A 7,358-nucleotide genomic window follows, 5' to 3' on the forward strand; every position below is an offset into this window, starting at 1 on the left:
CAGGACACATCTCCTGTTAGTTAGTGTTAGTTAGTGTTCTGTCCTGTTAATATTGATGCAGCAGGACACATCTCCTGTTAGTTAGTGTTCTGTCCTGTTAATATTGATGTAGCAGGACACATCTCCTGTTAGTTAGTGTTCTGTCCTGTTAATATTGATGCAGCAGGACACATCTCCTGTTAGTTAGTGTTCTGTCCTGTTAATATTGATGTAGCAGGACACATCTCCTGTTAGTTAGTGTTAGTTAGTGTTCTGTCCTGTTAATATTGATGTAGCAGGACACATCTCCTGTTAGTTAGTGTTAGTTAGTGTTCTGTCCTGTTAATATTGATGTAGCAGGACACATATCCTGTTAGTTAGTGTTAGTTAGTGTTCTGTCCTGTTAATATTGATGTAGCAGGACACATATCCTGTTAGTTAGTGTTAGTTAGTGTTCTGTCCTGTTAATATTGATGTAGCAGGACACATCTCCTGTTAGTTAGTGTTAGTTAGTGTTCTGTCCTGTTAATATTGATGTAGCAGGACACATCTCCTGTTAGTTAGTGTTCTGTCCTGTTAATATTAATGTAGCAGGACACATCTCCTGTTAGTTAGTGTTAGTTAGTGTTCTGTCCTGTTAATATTGATGTAGCAGGACACATCTCCTGTTAGTTAGTGTTCTGTCCTGTTAATATTGATGTAGCAGGACACATCTACTGTTAGTTAGTGTTAGTTAGTGTTCTGTCCTGTTAATATTAATGAAGCAGGACACATCTCTTGTTAGTTAGTGTTCTGTCCTGTTAATATTGATGTAGCAGGACACATCTCCTGTTAGTTAGTGTTCTGTCCTGTTAATATTGATGTAGCAGGACACATCTCCTGTTAGTTAGTGTTCTGTCCTGTTAATATTGATGTAGCAGGACACATCTCCTGTTAGTTAGTGTTAGTTAGTGTTCTGTCCTGTTAATATTGATGCAGCAGGACACATCTCCTGTTAGTTAGTGTTCTGTCCTGTTAATATTGATGTAGCAGGACACATCTCCTGTTAGTTAGTGTTAGTTAGTGTTCTGGTCCTGTTAATATTGATGTAGCAGGACACATCTCCTGTTAGTTAGTGTTCTGTCCTGTTAATATTGATGTAGCAGGACACATCTCCCTAGTTAGTTAGTGTTAGTTAGTGTTCTGTCCTGTTAATATTGATGAAGCAGGACACATCTCCTGTTAGTTAGTGTTCTGTCCTGTTAATATTGATGTAGCAGGACACATCTCCTGTTAGTTAGTGTTAGTTAGTGTTCTGTCCTGTTAATATTGATGTAGCAGGACACATCTCCTGTTAGTTAGTGTTCTGTCCTGTTAATATTGATGAAGCAGGACACATCTCTTGTTAGTTAGTGTTCTGTCCTGTTAATATTGATGAAGCAGGACACATCTCCTGTTAGTTAGTGTTCTGTCCTGTTAATATTGATGTAGCAGGACACATCTCCTGTTAGTTAGTGTTAGTTAGTGTTCTGTCCTGTTAATATTGATGTAGCAGGACACATCTCCTGTTAGTTAGTGTTCTGTCCTGTTAATATTAATGTAGCAGGACACATCTCCTGTTAGTTAGTGTTCTGTCCTGTTAATATTAATGTAGCAGGACACATCTCCTGTTAGTTAGTGTTCTGTCCTGTTAATATTGATGAAGCAGGACACATCTACTGTTAGTTAGTGTTCTGTCCTGTTAATATTGATGTAGCAGGACACATATCCTGTTAGTTAGTGTTAGTTAGTGTTCTGTCCTGTTAATATTGATGTAGCAGGACACATCTCCTGTTAGTTAGTGTTCTGTCCTGTTAATATTGATGTAGCGGGACACATCTACTGTTAGTTAGTGTTCTGTCCTGTTAATATTGATGAAGCAGGACACATCTACTGTTAGTTAGTGTTAGTTAGTGTTCTGTCCTGTTAATATTGATGCAGCAGGACACATCTCCTGTTAGTTAGTGTTAGTTAGTGTTCTGTCCTGTTAATATTGATGAAGCAGGACACATCTACTGTTAGTTAGTGTTCTGTCCTGTTAATATTGATGTAGCAGGACACATCTCCTGTTAGTTAGTGTTAGTTAGTGTTCTGTCCTGTTAATATTGATGAAGCAGGACACATCTACTATTGTTAGTGTTCTGTCCTGTTAATATTAGTGTAGCAGGACACATCTCCTGTTAGTTAGTGTTCTGTCCTGTTAATATTGATGTAGCAGGACACATCTCCTGTTAGTTAGTGTTAGTTAGTGTTCTGTCCTGTTAATATTGATGTAGCAGGACACATCTCTTGTTAGTTAGTGTTCTGTCCTGTTAATATTGATGTAGCAGGACACATCTCCTGTTAGTTAGTGTTCTGTCCTGTTAATATTGGTGTAGCAGGACACATCTCCTGTTAGTTAGTGTTCTGTCCTGTTAATATTAATGTAGCAGGACACATCTACTGTTAGTTAGTGTTAGTTAGTGTTCTGTCCTGTTAATATTGATGTAGCAGGACACATCTCCTGTTAGTTAGTGTTAGTTAGTGTTCTGTCCTGTTAATATTAATGTAGCAGGACACATCTCCTGTTAGTTAGTGTTAGTTAGTGTTCTGTCCTGTTAATATTGGAGGTTTGATGCAGCAGGACACAGTTAGTTGTCTGTCCTAATTTTTGGTTTTGTTTTGGTAACACTTGTTTTGGTAACCGAAAAAGCGAGAGGGAAAAAAACTAACAAGATAAAGATCACTTCATCTTTTACGCAAACTAGTATTGAAATGATGTCCTGAATTCAAGTGCAGCATTGACACATTACACTCAGTGAAGTGTGTTTTGTGTTTGTGGATTGAAAGTGACATCCCAGTCTACTGTAAGAGGGCTGGCTGAGTATCAGAAGGTTTTGATGATAGTAGTTATGGCGTCTCTTATGCGTAAATATCTGTGTTCTTTCCAGATGACTCCCAAGTCCAAGAGGAAAAGCATCCACAGTAGGATGCTCCGTCCATTTCTCGTGCCTTCGGTGAGTCTCTCGACCAAGCAGAACGCTAGTATCAGATCAACGTTGTGACGTGTGGACCATGACAGATTGTTGTTGTGTTCCTACTACCTGTACTAGAAGCTGATAAATAATGAACTAGATAACATACCTCTAGTTTTAGGTTCTGACAGACAGCTGGTTTAGATAACATACCTCTCGTTTTAGGTTCTGACAGAGAGCTAGTTTAAATAACATACCTCTAGTTTTAGGAACTGACAGAGAGCTGGTTTAGATAACATACCTCTAGTTTTAGGTTCTGACAGACAGCTGGTTTAGATAACATACCTCTAGTTTTAGGTTCTGACAGAGAGCTAGTTTAGATAACATACCTCTAGTTTTAGGTTCTGACAGAGAGCTAGTTTAGATAACATACCTCTCGTTTTAGGTTCTGACAGAGAGCTCGTTTAGATAACATACCTCTAGTTTTAGGTTCTGACAGAGAGTTGGTTTATAACATACCTCTAGTTTTAGGTTCTGACAGAGAGTTGGTTTATAACATACCTCTGGTTTTAGGTTCTGACAGAGTGCTAGTTTAGATAGCATACCTCTAGTTTTAGGTTCTGACAGAGAGCTCGTTTAGATAACATACCTCTAGTTTTAGGTTCTGACAGAGAGCTGGTTTAGATAACATACCTCTAGTTTTAGGTTCTGACAGAGAGCTGGTTTAGATAACATACCTCTAGTTTTAGGTTCTGACAGAGAGCTGGTTTAGATAACATACCTCTAGTTTTAGGTTCTGACAGAGAGCTAGTTTAGATAACATACCTCTAGTTTTAGGTTCTGACAGAGAGCTGGTTTAGATAACATACCTCTAGTTTTAGGTTCTGACAGAGAGCTGGTTTAGATAACATACCTCTAGTTTTAGGTTCTGACAGAGAGCTAGTTTAGATAACATACCCCTGGTTTTAGGTTCTGACAGAGAGCTAGTTTAGATAACATACTCCTGGTTTTAGGTTCTGACAGAGAGCTGGTTTAGATAACATACCTCTCGTTTTAGGTTCTGACAGAGAGCTAGTTTAGATAACATACCTCTCGTTTTAGGTTCTGACAGAGAGCTAGTTTAGATAACATACCTCTAGTTTTAGGTTCTGACAGAGAGCTAGTTTAGATAACATACCTCTAGTTTTAGGTTCTGACAGAGAGCTCGTTTAGATTACATACCTCTAGTTTTAGGTTCTGACAGAGAGCTAGTTTAGATAACATACCTCTAGTTTTAGGTTCTGACAGAGAGCTAGTTTAGATAACTTACCTCTAGTTTTAGGTTCTGACAGAGCGCTAGTTTAGATAACATACCTCTAGTTTTAGGTTCTGACAGAGTGCTAGTTTAGATAACATACCTCTAGTTTTAGGTTCTGACAGAGCGCTAGTTTAGATAACATACCTCTAGTTTTAGGTTCTGACAGAGAGCTGGTTTAGATAACATACCTCTAGTTTTAGGTTCTGACAGACAGCTGGTTTAGATAACATACCTCTCGTTTTAGGTTCTGACAGAGTGCTAGTTTAGATAACATACCTCTAGTTTTAGGTTCTGACAGAGAGCTAGTTTAGATAACTTACCTCTAGTTTTAGGTTCTGACAGAGAGCTGGTTTAGATAACATACCTCTAGTTTTAGGTTCTGACAGAGAGCTGGTTTAGATAACATACCTCTAGTTTTAGGTTCTGACAGAGAGCTGGTTTAGATAACATACCTCTAGTTTTAGGTTCTGACAGAGAGCTGGTTTAGATAACATACCTCTAGTTTTAGGTTCTGACAGAGAGCTGGTTTAGATAACATACCTCTGGTTTTAGGTTCTGACAGACAGCTAGTTTAGATAACATACCTCTAGTTTTAGGTTCTGACAGAGAGCTGGTTTAGATAACATACCTCTAGTTTTAGGTTCTGACAGACAGCTGGTTTAGATAACATACCTCTCGTTTTAGGTTCTGACAGAGTGCTAGTTTAGATAACATACCTCTAGTTTTAGGTTCTGACAGAGAGCTAGTTTAGATAACTTACCTCTAGTTTTAGGTTCTGACAGAGAGCTGGTTTAGATAACATACCTCTAGTTTTAGGTTCTGACAGAGAGCTGGTTTAGATAACATACCTCTAGTTTTAGGTTCTGACAGAGAGCTAGTTTAGATAACATACCTCTAGTTTTAGGTTCTGACAGACAGCTGGTTTAGATAACATACCTCTCGTTTTAGGTTCTGACAGAGAGCTAGTTTAGATAACATACCTCTAGTTTTAGGTTAATTTATAAATGCAGAAATGTGTTTTGTGAGATGTGTTTCATTACATAGTGTTACTAGTAAGATAACAAACGTATGAATTAACTAAATATGATACATATGAACTGCAAAATGCTTACTTACTCATAATGTTCTCACCGTGTACAGTATGTAATCCTCTGACCTGTCTATAACCTGTGACCTCTGACCTTGTAGAGATGGAGTTTGACCTTGACAAGGCCCTGGAAGATGTTCCTATCCACACAGAGGACCCTCCTGCACCTTCCCCCTGCTCCTACCCCCTCGAGGTTAGAGAAGAGACCGTCAGGGGCCATGGGAGAACTGCCCTCAGACGAGCCAAAAGCTGCAGCACTTCACCAAACTACGGCCCGCAGGAACAAGATGCAGTCCAGTAAGATTTCGGTGAGTATCGCCGCTGTGAGTTACTGGTGGGGGAAATGAGCGGGACAGCAACAGTCCGTAAGGGAGATGTCAGTTATTTAGTTCGAACAACAACCCCAGAGTAACAACCTTTGGAGTGAGTATGGTGTTTATTTTAGAAACACGTTTTACTCTTGTTCTCAAACACACAACTAGTCCTCTCTTACTTTATGAAGAAGTTTATCTGGTATGGTGTTATAACAACCCTGTATTGTGTTATAACAACCATGTAGTGGTATGGTGTTATAACAACCCTGTATTGTGTTATAACAACCCTGTAGTGGTATGGTGTTATAACAACCCTGTATTGTGTTATAACAACCCTGTAGTGGTATGGTGTTATAACAACCCTGTAGTGGTATGGTGTTATAACAACCCTGTAGTGGTATAATGTTATAACAACCCTGTTTTGTCATGGTGTTATAACAACCTTGTATTGTCATGTTGTTATAACAACCCTGTGTTTTTACTTCACAGCAAATCAGCAGCACCACGTCTCAGGACCCGGAGAGCAGAGCGGCCTGCATGGAAGGGTTGATGAGGGGGGTGAGGCCGGTTCTTCTCCAAGAAGGTCACCAAGATGGACTCGAAGTCAGCGTTACGACTCAACACTATGAACAATTACCTGTCCTCTTGCTCTTTCAGCCATGTTTATATTGAACAGGTTAACTTTCTCCCTCTCCCTCTCTCTCTCACTCCCCCTCTCTCTGTCTCCCCTCTTCTCACTCTCCCTCTCTCTCTCACTCCCCCTCTCTGTCTCTCACTCCTCTCTCCCTCTCTCTCACTCCCCTCTCTCCGTCTCTCACTCCTCTCTCTCTCCCTCTCTCTCTCACTCCCCCCTCTCTCCGTCTCTCACTCCTCTCATTCGCTCTCCCTCTCTCTCTCACTCCCTCCTCTCTGTCTCTCACTCCTCTCTTTCGCTCTCCCTCTTTCTCTCACTCCCCCTCTCTCTGTCTCTCACTCCTCTCTCTCTCCCTCTCTCTCTCACTCCCCCCTCTCTCCGTCTCTCACTCCTCATTCGCTCTCCCTCTCTCTCTCACTCTCCCTCTCTCTGTCTCTCACTCCTCTCTTTCGCTCTCCCTCTTTCTCTCACTCCCCCTCTCTCATGTCTCTCCCTCTCTCTCTCTCTCTCTCCCTCTCACTCCCCCCCTCTCTCTCCGTCTCTCACTCCTCTCATTCGCTCTCCCTCTCTCTCTCTCGCCCTCTCTCTCTCTCACTCCCCTCTCTCCGTCTCTCACTCCTCTCATTCGCTCTCCCTCTCTCTCTCACTCTCCCTCTTTCTCTTACTCCCCCCTCTCTCTGTCTCCCACTCCTCTCTTTTGCTCTCCCTCTTTCTCTTACTCCCCCCTCTCTCTGTCTCCCACTCCTCTCTTTTGCTCTCCCTCTCTCTCTCACTCTCTCCCTCCGCTTCCGTCTCTCACTCCTCTCTCTCTCCTCTCTCTCACTCCCCCCTCTCTCCGTCTCTCACTCCTCTCTCTCTCCCTCTCTCTCACTCCCCCTCTCGTCCGTCTCTCACTCCTCTCTCTCTCCCTCTCTCTCACTCCCCCGTCTCTCACTCCTCTCTCTCTCCCTCTCTCTCTCACTCCCCCCTCTCTCCATCTCTCACTCCTCTCTCTCTCCCTCTCTCTCCCCCCTCTCTCCGTCTCTCACTCCTCTCTCTCTCCCTCTCTCTCACTCCCCCGTCTCTCACTCCTCTC

The 7,358-nt window shown here is 41.8% G+C and overlaps 1 pseudogene; it reads left to right on the forward strand.

Moving 5' to 3' along the window:
* The window catches only part of LOC135533932 (F-actin-uncapping protein LRRC16A-like), a 47,060-nt pseudogene extending 40,690 nt beyond the window's left edge, over positions 1-6,370 (forward strand).
* Positions 6,371-7,358: the final 988 nt, after the last annotated feature.

Source organism: Oncorhynchus masou, unplaced genomic scaffold, assembly GCF_036934945.1.
Source record: "Oncorhynchus masou masou isolate Uvic2021 unplaced genomic scaffold, UVic_Omas_1.1 unplaced_scaffold_2820, whole genome shotgun sequence".
NCBI lineage: Eukaryota > Metazoa > Chordata > Actinopteri > Salmoniformes > Salmonidae > Oncorhynchus > Oncorhynchus masou.